The sequence below is a fragment of the Carlito syrichta genome, unplaced genomic scaffold (assembly GCF_000164805.1).
Source record: "Carlito syrichta isolate Samal-C Ts95f unplaced genomic scaffold, Tarsius_syrichta-2.0.1 Scaffold131632, whole genome shotgun sequence".
Taxonomy (NCBI): domain Eukaryota; kingdom Metazoa; phylum Chordata; class Mammalia; order Primates; family Tarsiidae; genus Carlito; species Carlito syrichta.
The window spans coordinates 383,823-399,858 of NW_007075728.1; the positions used below are offsets into that span (position 1 = coordinate 383,823).

Genomic DNA, 16,036 nt, shown 5'->3' on the forward strand with positions numbered 1-16,036 from the left:
CTTTCCACCTCCTGATCCTGCCTTCCCCCTGCTAGTGGCAGTAAACTTTGCAGCCGGAAAATCTTCCTCTTTAAGACGAAACCTAGGATGAGTGTCTAGCTGTTGATATTTGCATCCATGTGTGCCGTGTAATTTACCCCCCCCCAACATTTATGCCTCTTTTTCTAGACTTCTAAACAGCCTAGAAAACAGCATGTATTTCCTCTGGATCTCTTGGGTAGTAACTGCTGCTGCTTTTTTTTAGGTTTCAGAAGCAGGCAACGGGAACAAGATGTGAACTGTTTCTCTTCTGCAGAAAAAAGAGGCCCTTCCTCCCCTTTCCGCGACGGTGGGTACGCGAACAGGCTACCGCCCTTTATCGCTGCAGTAAAGGCGAGGGTGTCGCGAGCTGGGACCGAGTGCGTAGGTAGGTTGGAAGCGTGTGTAGACAGGCAGGGATCACAGTCGCAGTGCTATAACTTTTAAGGTTGGTCTGGAAGAATACTTTTGGGGTGTTTGCTGTTGCTTTTGGACCCCTTAAGAGACATTTCTTGTTGTTTTACAAGTAACATGGCTTTGCAGAGAAAAGCAGAACGTTGTCCATTACCCATTCTCAGGCAGCCAGATATTCTTTCAGAGGAATAGTTTCATGTGTGTATATCTATCTATCTATCTATCTATCTATCTATCTATCTATCTATCTATCTATCTATCTATCTACCTTTTGAGATACCTTTTGAGAGAACAAGTTAGCTGTTCTTACTGGGGCTTTTGCTACCACTTTGAATGCTTCCTGGATGGGTTTTATCTGCCTAAGCTTGCTGTGTCGGTTGAGTTTGCCCAGTTTGCTTTCCGGTGGTTATTAATCTGTCGTGACAAACTCCTTTTCGCTGAATGAAAAGGTAGGAGCAGGCGAAATGTGGAGACTGAAACTAGAATTGGGAATCAGGGAGATTGCTTTTGGTTTCTTAATAGATTTGTACAAATGAATTGCTGTGCTACTTCAAATACAGGATGAGTAACCCTTATCCAAAATGCTTGGGACCAAAAGTATCTTGGATTATTTTGGATTTTGGAATATTTACATATACATAATGAAATATCTTGGGGATGGGACCCAAGTCTAAACACGAAATTAATTTATGTTTCATATACACATAGCTTGAAAGTCATTTTAAATAATTTTGTGCATGAAACAACGTTTGTGTTAAGTATGTGGTTGTGGAATTTTCCTCTGGTGGGGTCATGCCAATGCTCACAAAATTTCAGATTTTGGAGCATTTTGAATTTTCTGATTAGCGATGCTCATCCTGTAATCTGATATAATACCCAACAGATTTGAAGCTGAATAATCAACTTTTGGATTCCCCTCATCTGCCAGAACTTTGACTGCTTTACGTGTGAGAATCACTTGCTTGTATGTGTGCTTATCTGTTGGTGTGTAGTATATCTGTAAACTGGATGTGTCTAGTACTTGCCTTAACAGTACATGTATTTACCTGTACAGGAAAACTGCAGTAGTTGCTAGCTAGAAGAGCATATTGTGTTTGTTTTGACTTTAACTGAATGTTCTGTATTTGGTTTATAGCATGTTTTAGTGACTCGGTAAGTAATATTTGTTTAGTGCCTTTAGTGATTTGAGACAGATGTCTCAGATGTGGGACGGGAGTATATCTTTTTTCTACTTTACCTGGATATTGCTGAAGGGTGGGATGCTTTTGAGGCAGCATAGGAAAGTGCATTGACTTTGGAGTGAGATCTAGGTTTGAATCCTGGTGTTCTTGCCACTTAAGAGTTGTGCTATTTACAACTCTTTAAGCCTCACGTGTTTTTTGATAAGACTGTGAGTCTTGAATAAGATGCAAGCAAAGCAGTAAATTGCATGGCTCTTAAAAAAGTCTTGGCTACTATCATGGTTGGAGAGGCAGAGGAGATTCAGAGAAGGACAGAATGACTCTGCATAAGGTAATTTGCATAAGAAAAAATACTTTAAACTCTTGAACTGGTTTAGGGATCTTATAGTCTGTGTATGGAATGGTTTGACTCCTCTCCTTGAAACCCTATTGTTCTGCCCCTGCCAACTGTTGTGCTGCCCTCTGGTGGTTAACTTTGCTAAGAACTTTCTTTTACTTCTCACCCATTCATGACTTTCTCTCTCCGCCCCCTTTTAGGCCCCCTAACTTAGCTCCCAGTTTCCCAAACTGTGTGCTGAGGTGCCCAAAGCAGCTAAGGCTTGGACAGTCATTTTCGAGTAGTTCAGGTTTCAACATTAGATACCTACATCCCTTTCTATAAATCATGTCTTTGTAAAGCTGTCTTTTCAGAGGTTACTGTGCTAAAAAGCAACTAAATCAATGTGGTACAGGAAATGACAGTGTGGTAGTGTCCAATTTGATTCTAAGGTTTGATAAGTTGTATAATGCCCAGCAGACACTAAGTTGTAAGAATGCTAATGCTAATTAAGTTGTTTGAATCTATCTACTTAAAATGTTTCTTTTGACCTAGGGATGTCATGAAAAAATTACTAGGACTCTAGGGTTTTCTTGAATGAAGACAGTTTAGAAATCTTGCCTTTGCTTTTAGTTAGTTTTTCTGATAAAATTAGTGATACAAAGCTGGTACCAACTGATCATGTGTTAGTCTATTTCCTCTCCTATTTAGTATCCTCATGACTTCTGACAAGTTCTTTTATTTTAAAACTAATCCTATTGTTAACTTGTGATTCTAGTCACTTCCTGGTTTTTCCAGTGGTGGTTTTCTGTTTTTATTTCTGATCATCTCCTTAAACTCAACATACTCCAAATGAAAATCATCATCTAATACCTCTCAATTTTCTACTCTCCTGGTTATATAGGCTTTAAATTAAACATTATCTTTAAATTACCTTTCATTTACCTCTTATACCCATTCAGCATGCTCATATTTGTTTTCTCTCTCGTATCTGTGCTTTCCCTCTTGTACCACCTGAATCACAGAACTGATTTCCTGATCCTAGAATATTGAAAGTCATATCAGCCTCTCAGAATCCAGTGTCTTTTCTATTTATCCCTAATAGAGATGCCACTGCAATATACTTTATTGTAGCATTCCCTTGCCCCCAAATCGTCAATGGCTTACTGTTTCCTCCTTATTAAATTTTCCTGATTTTCAAGATACTCAATTATCAATCCCTTCCAATCAGTCTTTTGTCTAAGGATCCTCAACAAGTATTCTCTGCTATAGTCTTGTAAGCTGGTTTCCATACTTTCTAATAACAACTGTGCTTATGCTAACCTTTACTTTTGCTCATGTTCTCCATTCTTCTTTTTTTCCTCTTTATTTTTCTCTGGTTCTTTTGTCTTAGAACATCTTCACATAGTTTAATTATATGCCATGCTTAGTTGTTTGATAGTTATTTTCTTAGTTTTCAAGTTGATTGTGTGTGTTTTCAAGTTGATTGAGGAACAATACCTTAGACAAAAAATGAATCTGTCTATCTATCTATCCATCCAATGCAGAGCACGTGGGCATCATTCAATAAATATATGTTGCATGATTGTTAAAAAGGAACTGTAGACAGTCACCAAATAAGTATTTATTAATACAATGTAAAAGATTCTTTGCTATGTCCAAAAGAGATACAAGGACATATAAAATAGGTTCCTTTCCCTGAGGATTATAGCTGGGCAGGTAAGATAAATAATAAAAGTTATAGATATTTGTGATCACTTATAAGTTGAGGAGAGCAGAGGCTTTGTGTAAGAGGAAGGAAGTAGTATAGGAGGTAAGCAGAGGCAAAATATGCATGACGTGCTCAAAGAACAGTATATAAAACAAGTTGACTTAAACGAAGGTTTGTGTGAGAAAGTAGCAAGAAATCAGGTTAAAAGTGTAGACTGAAATTTGATTATGGATGACTTTTAAGTGGTAGGATGAGAAGAAAGTACTTTGACCCATAGATAATGGGGAAGCTTTACAAGTGTTGAATTGGAACAGAACTTGCTAAAATAAATATTTTAGGAAAATCACAGTGGCATCAGTGATAGGTATAGTGTGCATTGGAAAGAGAAGTGGTAGAGAGAGATAGGAAAATAATCAAAGCCTGAAATAATGAGGACTTGCACTTAATGGAAATAAGTAAGATTGGAGAGATGCCACAAGATTTCATTATGGACTGGATAGGAAGAGAGAATGGTAGGAGGAGAGTAATTAAAGATACCTTGAAGTTTTGATCCTCAGTGACAGAGGAAATCAAAGAGGGTTGGAACTCCAGGACATCTCAGAGTATCTGGGTCAGTCTATATGTATATGTATACACAATCTATATATCCTGTACATTAGGAATCTGAGACCCAGAGAAATTTAAAAATGTGTCCAAAGTTACTCAAATAATTAGTGACAGAGAAAGAACTAGAATTTGATTAATGGCAGTTACTGACAAAAATAGGTATGATAGTATAGTAGTAGCTGGTTGAGGGGATATAGATTGTTGAGTTGATATTTTGGATATGTTGAGTATAAAGTGACAGTGGGATAGGCAAGTGAAAATAGCCTACAGTGGGACATGTGACTAGAACTTGGTAGACAAGATAAGGTTGACATTGTGGTGCTCAGAGAGAAAAGTAGTGGGATTGAGCCTTGGAAATTGCCCATGATTAGAGGATGGATGAAAGAAGGGGAATGGGTGAAAGAAACAAAGAAACAGTAGTTAATATGAGAGAGGTAAATGGGTGGAGTAGATTAAGACGGTAGGAGTTGCCAAGAAGTGAGATGAATCAGAACTGAAAAAGGTCTTAGAAATACATGCTAGTGTTTTTTAAATATAAAATCTAGAAAAACAATAGAAGAAAATTACTTACAGTTTCTCTGTGTAGAAATAACCACTGTTAATATTTTGATCTCTCTGGTTTAACAAAATACCTTTGGATTTGACAGCTGGGTGATCAGTGGGGACTTCTATCCAAGTCTCTCCATACTTGCTAGGACAAATGATGAGAATTTTAGGCATAATAAAGTTTGAGAGGTATTTTTCAACAGAATGCCTGTTATTCATTTGTGACCCCTCATATCACACTATATAGGTACTACTGTTCCTTATGGGCATTAGTCCTGTGTTTGTTTTATCTGAATGATAGCAGGTTAGCCAAGTGCTCTCTGGGTGCTGATGTACTGTAAAATATGAATACAATGGGTATTTGTTTCTGGAAGGAAAGAAATTCTTGGTAGATAATTTATAAAATTGAGGGTAGAGTGGCTATGAGTGTTCAGGTTAGAAGGATTGGAAAGAATAAAAGGAAATAACTGTTTGATGCCTTTACAGTAAAGCTACAAAAGGGTGAACTAGGTTGGAATGGTCCAGGGGCTGTTTGCTTTGCTTGCATACTTATTTTGATTTTCTTCTGCTCATCTTTTTGGTAGCAGTCCTTGGAAACAGGGTACTCATTACTGCTTATTAAATGATTTTAGTTTAATAAATTGTGATTATGAAATATAATGCTTAGGTAATATTTTTACAATATAAAAGGACGTGCGATGTGAGGAAGTGTACTGTTTTGGAAATCACAGATTAGAGACTGACCCTGCTGTCAATTTGGTGTGTGACTTTGAGCAAGTCATGTAATCATTGAGTCTTATTTTTTTCTCATTTGAAAGATGAGGGAATGTACTATATATTTTTTAAAAATTCGATTTTTTTAAAAAATGGTGTCACATGGTAAAATGTGTATAAATTTTAAAAAGGAATCGGCTTACCAATGTTTATAACAAAAACCAGCAATCCCTTCTCCATTATTCCTCCACATCTCCTTTCCTAATCTTTTATTCCTGTTTTCCAGGCAATCACCCACCTCCTGTACATTCCTCTTTTCCCCTTTACAGTGAATAAGCTGTTTAATGTCCATCTCAAGTGTTCCATCCACTTGTGTAGAAGAACTGATCCCCTTTGCCTTCAAGGACTTTGCCATTATATTTCTCCCTTCTTTTTCCTGCTTTTTCAGTTTTCCCTATATTGGTTATTTCTGTCTGAATGTTTTTTGGTTGCTATTGCTGTGTAATAAAATCACCCCAACACTTAGTGATTTAAAACAACTGCTTTATTAGGCTCATGGATATTATGGGTCAATAGTTCAGATAGGGCATAGCAGGGATGATTTTGCTTCTGCTCTACAATGGCGAAGGCCTCGGTTGGGAAGATGTGCCAGTTGAGGGTGACTGACTTGAAGGCAGAGGACTGGAAACATCTGTAGAATACTTCACTTACCTGAGTAGTTGATGCCATCCATCAATAGCTGCTGACAATATGGTGTGTGATTTTGAGCAAGTCATGTAATCATTGAGTCTTATTTTTTTCTCATTTGAAAAATGAGAGAATGGACTATATCATTTTTAGTCCAATTACCTGACAGGTAGTTGATCCCATAATCAGCTGGGCTGTTGATTGCAGCATGTATATGTGGCCTGAACTTCTTCGTAATGTGGGGCTTTAGAGTAGTCAACTTTCTTACATGGTGAGTAGGAATTTAAAAGCAAGTGTGTTAGTGTACCTCAACATAAATCTTTTATGATTTAGTCTTGGCAGTATCACAGTGTAACTTCTGCCATGTTCTATTGGCTATAAGCATGTCAGAAGCCTGTCCAGATTCAAGAAGAGGGGGATTAGGCTCCACTTACTGTTGTGGCAGTGGCATGGTCACATTGTAGAAGAAAATGTGAGATGGGAGATACTGTTATGACCATCTCTGGACAGCTACTATTGCCATAGTTTGTACTTTTGCCACACTGACATCCCTCTCACATCCAAAATACATGCAAAATATGCTAACTTTCTCTTCAGAGGTTCACATACCATCATGACGCTATCTAATATCTCATCTAAAGCAGATCCAAGTACAGATGAGTTTCCTTGGGTGTAATTTCTTGGGTATGGTTCTTGAATGGAATACCTGTGAAGAGACAATTTATATGTCCCTCACATATTTAACATACATGATTGAAAAGGCACAGGTTAACTGGTTAACTGTAGTGGACATTCCTGCTCAAAGAGGAACAAAAGGAAGTACATAACAGTCTGTAGCAGTTCTGAAACCCCACTGGGCAGTTCCTTTATTAGGACTGAGTCATTTTTCCTGGAAGTTGTTCTTAGGGGGCCATGGCTTCTTTTGGTCTTTGATTTCACCTTATGAATCATTCTTTTTCTTCTTTTTTTCTTCTTAAGAAGTGCTTGTGTTGTAATAGTAATCGCCTGAGCTTGCTTACTACCTATAGTGCTGCAGGGTCCAAAGGCCTTCTTTTTTATAGTAAATATCCCTTTCATTCCAAGCTAATACAACTTCTTTAAAAACTTTGTGAACTTCCTGTGTATCCATTTATAATCTACTACATAACAAAAGCCATACCCAAAAATCTCTTTTGAAAGCTCTTTCCTATCTTAGCGTCCCTGTGAGGCTGCAGTGGAACCACACCCTTATATCCTTAGATAATCTTTTGTCTGAAAAGATATATGAATTACTGATTTAGATCATAACAAAGAATTTTAGAGTCACACTCTAGATTTGATCTTTTCCCTGAGGCTCTTTCTTATTTTAAGAACACTTTGCTGTCCAAAAAGACTGTCCTGAGCCACTTACATTTCCTTGAAATTTCACTCAAAAAGTGAATGCTCATTCTTTAGCTAATATTTTTGCCCTCTCAATTGTAAAGGCAGCTAGAAGAAGTCAGTTGCTTACCATCCTCTTTTATTTATTAGCTATGTGTTTTATTTTCCATGTTGTTATAGGAGTTAGTTTTGCCAAACTTTCCATTAGTGTATAACAAGGATTTCCTCATATTTAACTTTCAGTATTGTTTTCCTCACTTTCCTTTAATTCTTCACTGACAGCCTCCTTGAGGCCTGTTAGGCTTCCATTAGGTTTTCTCAAGACCCTTTACATTTGTCAACATAATCCTCAGGTGGGTCCTTTTCTGTTCCTATCTATACAGCAGGTACTTGAATAACATTGTTTCTTCACAAAGTTGATGAGAAAAAAAGTAACTCCTGACGGGTGTCACTGTGTGTGGAATTTGCACATTCTCCCCAGTGTGTAGATTTTTCCAGGTACTCTGTTTTCCTCCCACATTTCAAAGATGTGCATGTTCGTGACTTGGCGCGTCTAAATGATCCCAGTCTGATTGGGTGTGCTGTGCGATGGGATGGCATTCTGTCCAGTCTTGGTTCCCACCTTGCACCCTGAGCTGCTGGTGTAGGCTTTGACCACTCATGACTATAAACTGTAATAACTGGGTAAATAGCTATCTTACCTATTTTTAAATCATTCTTAAATATATGTGTATCTCACACATATCAATGCATAGTATTATGTGTTTGAGTCTTTATTTAGAGATTTGATGATGCTTTTGTGACCATAGTTATGTCGTAGAAATTTGACTTTTGCTTATATCAATTAGCTAATGGAAAAATTGATTTTGTTATATGTCATTTCACTTAAAAGTCACGGTTTCTGAGAACCTACTGGTGATAAGTGAGGACTTATACTAGACCTGTTATCAGAATTACCTAGAAAGCTTGTTGAAACACAAATTGCTGGGCTCCAACCCCAGAGTTTCTGTTTCAGTAGGTCTGGAGTGGGACCTGAGAATTAGTAGCTCTAAATTCCTAGGTAATGCTGATGTTGATCTGGGGCCCAGAGTGTGAGAATTACTAATTTAAACTGGCGGTTGGCAAAATTTTTATATTACGGATAAGACAGTAAATAGTTTAGATTTTGTGGGCAAGATTGTCTCTCTTGCACCTACTCAACTTTGCCTTGTTGTACAAAAGCAGTTATAGCTACTGCATGAACAAATGGACATGGCTGTATTCCTATAAAGCTTTATTAAAAAAAACAGGAAACTGGCTGAATTTGACCTGTGAGCTGTACTCTCCTGATTGGCAATTAAATATTACTTGACTCCGCATTCTCTTCAAGCTGCTGCCCCATTTTCCACTCCTCTTTAGAGCAAGACTCTTTGAAAGAGTTGTCAGTATTTGTCTCTTTTTATTCTGTCTTTAAAAATTCATCTATTTTTTTTAACAGGTAAAACATTTAAGTGTTTTAGAATTCCAAAGTAGTAAATATCTTTTCACATATGTCGATTCATGTTTGTGTGAAACCCACAGTTAAGTAGATGAGGAACTGCTGATTCAAAAGTGGTATGTGTTACTAATTTTAGCAAATATTGCCAAATTGCTATAGAAATACCAATTTATGCTCTTCTATACCTTTACTAACATGGTGTTTTCAGATGACTTGAGTTTTGCCAACTTGAAACATGACCAATAAAATCTCATTATAATTTTAATTTGCTTTAATTCTTCTTTTTCTGGAAACTGTTCACTTATATTCTGCCCCATTTTTTATTGGATTGTTGCCCTTTTGCTTTGCAGGAGCTCTTATACTAAGGAAAATAGCTCTATATTTGTAAGATGAATTGTAAGTATTTTCCTTTGGTTGTCTTTTTCTCTTTTTTTTTTTTTTTTTTTGAGTTGGAGTCTCACTCTGTTGCCCAGGCTGGAGTGCAGTGGCACGCTCACGGCCACCCCGGCATCGATCTGTTGAGTTCTGGCGATCCTTCTTCCTCAGCCTTCCATGTAACCAAAACTTCAGGCATGTGCTACCACGCCTGGCTAATTTTTTATTTATTGTGGATACGAGGTTTCGCCAAGTTGCCCGGGCTGGTCTCTAACCCATGGGCTCAGGCAATCCACTGGCCTCGGCCTCCCAAAGTGCGGGGATTATAGGCTGAACCACCGAGAGCCCAGCCTCTTTTTATCTTTTTGATTCTGCTCATGGAATGATTTTTTTTTTTGTCATACATATATGACAATTAAAAAAAATTTTTGTTCTGTTCTTTTTGTCAGCCATCCCTTTTATGACTTGTTTTTATGTCCCTTCTCAACCTTGACATTATATTTTGAAACTTCCTTATGTTTTCTTGCTCTATCTAGATTTATATTGGTGTCACATATAAGATGGAAGCCAACTTTTTTCCCTTAGATGGTTGTCCAGTTGTGCCAACACTGCCAAATAATCCATCTTTTCCTTGCTGCTGTGATATGCTAGTGTTTTAAATTATGTATATAGTTGGATCTATTTCTGGACTTGATTTTATTCTAGCAATGGCTCTTGTAAAACTGTAGTGTACGTGCTTGGTCAGGAAATACTTCTATTAATTTCTTTACTTTAGGGTTCTGTATAATTATTACCATACGGAAAGTATTCAAATATTTGAAAATAAAATGAGTAAGTCAACCATTTAAGAATAGAAGCAGATCTTTTTGCCAGTTATTCAATTTACTTATTACTTCTGTTTGATTTTCCTGTTTATTCTTGTTTTAAACCTTGGACCTAACCATGGTTTTCTGTTTTTATTTTTTCTTAGTTTTATTATGTAGTATTAAGTAATTTTTGTATTTAATGAATGAAAATTTGCTAACTTAGAAGTCTGCTCTTACTAACCTATTTTTGGCCTTAAATTGTTAAAAATTCACAATATATTTTTTATCTGTATCAAATTTGCTTGCTAAGGGAAGCTTGTCAGCTCATAATGACAGCCCATAGGACAGGGTGAGTCATTTGAGATTGAAACTACCAAATAGGAGTTAATTTAAGGGTGAATTATTAGATCTGTGGATAATTGGCTAGGTCAGAGAAGACAGGATAAAAGGTAAGTCTGGATTTTGTAATTTATATTTTGAATAATTGAATTTAGTATAGTATCTTTTAAGCTTTTTAAATGAAAGTATATTTCTGATTTTCTTGTTTATAATTATATGTATAATTTATGTTTTAATACATGGGGTATTGCAGATTGTTTGTTTTGAGGAGGGTTGAGGGTGAAATGAAATATAGTTTACATTGCATCAGATCTTCAGTTGTAATGATATTACTGGAATCCCACATTCAGTATTTGACATATAGAAACCCTATCTTGTTAGAAAAATGTTACTCCTGCTGTCACCGCTACCTCTATCTATCATAAACTTTTAAAGTTAAACATTTTGTGATAATTGGAATATATTTATTACCATAGACATTTAAAATTATTAGAAGTAAAATAAAATACACTTTCAGTGTAATAAGTTTGATTCATAATGCTTCTGGTTGTGGTGGTTAGTAAAAGTAACTCTGTATTGGGAACAGTCTTCATTGCAGGAATCATTTCTCTTCCTTTACCCTCCCCTACCCCTCATCCTCATTTTATAGGCAGCAATTGGATTATTTTGATGTGGAAAGATTCATTAGGAGAGGATTTTAGGACTTTGGGAGTGACTAGAGAAGAAAACAGTGACTTACAATAAAAAGTCTATATGATTGATGATGGGTTAATGGGAAAGTGAAAATCCATCCAAAACAGAGAATGCTCCAGTGTCTACAAAAATTATTTCATTTTTGTGTTTCTATATTTCTTTCTTTCTCTTTTTTGGAGTCTCACTCTGTTACCCAGGCTGGAGTGCAGTGGCATGCTCACTGGCCACCGCAGTTGCAACCTGCTGGGCTCTGGCGATCCTTCCGCTTCAGCCTTCCAACTAGCCAGAACTATAGGCGCGTGCTACCGCGCCTGGTTAATTTTTGATTTTATTGTAGAGACGAGGTTTTGCCAAGTTGCCTGGACTGGTCTCAAACTCACGGCTCAGGGAATCCTCTCACCTTGGCCTCCCAAAGTGCTGGGATTGCAGGTTGAGCCACCGATCCAAGCCCTGTTTGTATATTTCTTATTCTTTGCTTATTTATCCATGTTTGACCATGTTTTCATTTCTTTTGTGAACTATCTATGTTCTTTGCCCATTTTCTTATTCATTTGTGAGAACTATTTGTATAAATATATTCAACCTTTGCAGCACTTTTTCCTCAATTTTTTAAGAATAACTTTTGATTATGGTAGCTTTATTATTATTCAGTCAGGTTTATCAGTCTTTATTTCCGTTATTGTTTTTCACTTAGATATTAGGTTTAGGAAGGATGTACATATGTACAGATTTGTTGGTATAGAAATAACCAAAGTGGATGCGCTTAAAACATACTAAAGAAATTTTTGGAAATGTCCAACTTCAGATGTGTCTGGGGATAAGAAAAACATGAAGAAGGACTAACAGCAATAATTTAAAAAAAATATTTACAAACACTTGAAAATTTTTAGGTAGTTTGAAGGAATAAATATAATATTCAGATATAAAGAGAAGTATAAAAATGAAATAAAGGCATATACTCATTGCAGAGATTGTTTCCTAGTAGCACTTATACTAACTCTGAAATAATTTTTAGACTTTGCTCTACCTATTTTTAGGAGTTTTCTTTTTAACATTTTTGTGTATATGTTTCATCATGGTCAATTTTTATAAATGTTCCATATGTGCTCAAAAAAGCATATTTTTGATGGAAGGTTTTAATGTCTATAATTTCTTCAGTGGATTAAAAGAATCAGTTTGTGGCACTCTTTGTATATTGGAAATATTGACTCCTTGTTTAATATATGTATTGATATATTTGTATAAGTAAGACCTTGATAAAGGAGATTGTTTGGGTATGTATATCTATCAGGTAAGATCTTGTTAAGGGATTGGTTGCTTTGCTTATGAAAGATCTCCTCACTGGCATGTTCTTTCCTGTTTCTAGAAACTAGGTACTCCTCTAAGCGAGGCAGTTTCTCCAGGGTGAGCAAGTCCCCGAGATGTCAAAGAATTAAAAAATACAGACGTGCTTAATACAGCATATAGAAATACATTTGGTTTTGTTTATTTTGTGATGTATCCTGTGATATTGGTAAATTCACTTATAAGTTGTAGTAATTTTTTGATAGAATCCTCAGGATTTTCTGTGCACACAATCGTGTTGTCTTCAAATTAAAAAGTTTTACTTCTTTTCAATCTCTGTATCTTTTATTTTTGTTTCTTACCTTATTGCATTGGTAAGAAAATGCTGATTAGAAATGACGATAGTGAGCATACTTGCCTTGTTCCTGATTTTATGGAGAAAGCATTCAGTGTATAATCATTAAGTATGATGTTAGTGGAAGGTTATTTGTAGATGCTCTTTATGTTATTGAGAAAGTTCCCCTCTTTTTCTAACTTGTTTTCTGAGATATTATAGTGAATTAGGTATTGATTTTTTGAAATGCCTTCCCTGCAGCAATTGAGATGATCTGTGGTTTTGCTCCATTATTTTGTTAATGAGATAAATGATATTGATTCCAGTTTTTTTTAATGTTAAAGCGACCTGCATTCCTGGGATAAACCCCACTTGGTGATGATGTTCTGACCGTTATATATGTTAATGGTTCTATGTTCTACTATTTTGTTATGTTCATGAGGAACGGTTGCCTGTAATTTTCTTTTGTGATGCTTGCCAGATTTTGGTATGAGAATAATTGTGGCCACATATAATGATTTGGGAAATATTTCTTGCTCCTCTGTTTTAAGTAAGAGTTTATAGAATTGATATTATTCCTTAAATATTTGACAGACTTTCCCACTGAAGTCATTTGGCCAGGAGTTTTCTTAGTGGGTGGTTTTTATGAATAATTTTATTCATTGAACAGAGATGATGCTATTCAAGTTTTCTGTTTCTTCCTGGGTCAGTTTTGGTAATTTGGCAGGTAATTTGTTTATCACATCAAAATTGTTGTAATCATTGGCATAAAGATTATACCTCCTTATTATCCACTTAAGTGATGTCCCATTTTTATTTGTTATTGATAATTTGTGTTTTTCTCTCTCTTTTTAAATTGATCGCCATAGTTAGAGATTCATCAGTCTTATTAATCTTTTCTAAAAACTGAGTTTTGGTTTTTATTGGTTTTCTCTATTGTTTTTTCTATCATTGATTTATACACTTTGGTCCTTATCATTTTTATGTCCTTGTTATATTTTGGTATCATGGTTGTACTCTCCTCTTACAGAATGTGGAGAAATGTTTTTATTTTTTATTTACTGGAAGAGTTTGTTTTGTTTTGTTTCTTCAGTTGGAGTCTTACTCCATTGCCCAGGATGGGTGGGGTGCAATGGCATACTTATGGCCACCCCAGTGTCAACCTGCTGGGCTCTGGCGATCCTTCCGCCTCAGCCTTCCAAGTAGTCATAACTACAGGCACATACTACCACGCCCAGCTAATTTTTGATTTATTGTAGAGATGAGGTCTCGCCAAGTTGCCCGGGCTAGTCTTGAACCCATGGACTCAGGCAGTCCACTTTCCTTGGCCTCCCAAAGTGGTGGGATTACAGGCTGAACCACCTGGCATGGCCTACTGAAAGAGTTTGTATAAGCTCAGTGTTATTTTTTCCTCAGATATTTGGAAAGATTTACCAGCAAAGTCACTGGACATCACTTTTTTTTTTAAGTTTTAAATTATATATTCAATTTATTTATTACACATAGAATTATTTAAATTTTATATTTCTTCCTGTGCCAGTTTTGGTAAATTATGTTTTTCAAGAAACTTGTGGGCTAGGCACAGTGGCTCACACCTGTAATCCCAGCACTTTGAGTGGCTGAGGTGGGAGGATAACTGGAGGCCAGAAGTTCAAGACCAGCCTCTGGAAAATAGGGAGGTCCTGTCTCTGCAAAATAAAAAGGAAAAAAATTAACTGTGTATGTTGACGTGTACCTGTAGTCCTAACTGCTTAGGAGCTGAGGCAAGTGGATTACATTAACTGAGGAATTTGAGGCTATAGTGAACTATGATCATACCACTCTAGCCTGGGCAATACTGCGAGACCCTGTCTCTTAAAAAAAAAAAAAAGGAAATTCATTTCTTCAGAATTTTCAAATAATTGGAGACTATTTCTGTGTTCTTATATATTTTTTAATATTGTAAGCTCTGGTAATAATGTCTACTTTAAAATTTTTGATATTGATAATTTTTTTTTTTTTGAGTTGGAGTCTCACTCTGTCGTCCAGACTGGAGTGCAGTGGCCGCTCCCGGCCACCGCAGCCTCAACCTGCTGGGCTCCGGCAATCCTTCCGCCTCACCCTTCCAAGTAGCTGGAATTACAGTTATGCGCTACCACGCCTGGCTGATTTTTTGATTTATTGTAGAGATGAGATGTCGCCAAGTTGCCCAGGTGGGTCTTGAACCTGCGGACTCAGGCAGTCCACTCACCTCAGCCTCCCAAAGGCGCGGGATTGCAGGCTGAGCCACCGAGCCCGGCTATATTGATAATTTATATTTTCTCTTTTTTTTCCTTCCTACGTCTTTCATCAATTTTATTAATGCTTTTTAAAAGTCATTTTTTTACTTTTCTTTTTTTCTTTTTTGTTTATTTCTGCTCTTAAGTATTTCTCTTTTTATGGTCTCAGCTCAATTTGTTGTTCTTTTCATATCTTCTTGAAATAAAAGCGTATTTATAAAGAATTTCATCCAGCCTTTCTCCTTTTCTTATGTATTAATTTAAGACTATGAATATCTTAGTATGCATTTTTACTGCATTTCACTTATATTTTCATTATCACTGGTTCAGAGTATTTTCGAATTTCTTTGTCCATGGGCTATTTGAAAGTATATTGTCTAATTTACAAATATATGGGAGTTTATAATTATTTTTCTGTTACTGATTTTTAGTTTAATTTTATGGTAATCAGAAAAGATAATGGACAATAAGTACATGCTGTGGTATTTTGTCAGTGATCATATTTTCCATAAGAGATTTTAAATTTAGGTGCCATTGGCAAATTTCTATTAGTTCAAATGCAGAACTTCACACTTTGGCTTTTTATTCTTTTATTTATTTTTTCTTTGTAGAAATAGGGTCTCACTGTGTTTCCAAGTCTGGTCTTGAATTCTTGGCCTCAAGTGATCCTCTTGTCTCAGCCTCTCAAAGTGCTGAGATTACAGACATGAGCCACTATGCTTGGCTGAGCACTTCACACTTTTCAATGCATACAAGTTTATTTATTTATTTTTTTGGTTGAAGTATTAAGAATAGCTTGAATTTACAAAATATTAAGTATTCATTGAGTATTGATTAAGTCCTATCTTGCAATTTAATACACTTCTTCATTAGAATAATTCTTATCAAACTATTGGCTCAGAAAAAAATGAGTGGGTA

At 36.1% G+C, this 16,036-nt stretch overlaps 1 protein-coding gene across 3 annotated transcripts in view; it reads left to right on the forward strand.

Moving 5' to 3' along the window:
* Positions 1-253: 253 nt before the first annotated feature.
* JAK2 (Janus kinase 2) overlaps positions 254-16,036 on the forward strand; it is a 106,721-nt gene continuing 90,938 nt past the window's right edge. For 2 of the 3 annotated variants that reach the window (XM_008049297.1, XM_008049299.1), the window contains exon 1: positions 254-328. The gene's annotated coding sequence lies outside the window, so the exon portion shown is untranslated. Of the gene's footprint in view, positions 333-16,036 lie in introns of all 3 variants that reach the window. The other variant, XM_021708160.1, reaches the window with a different exon arrangement.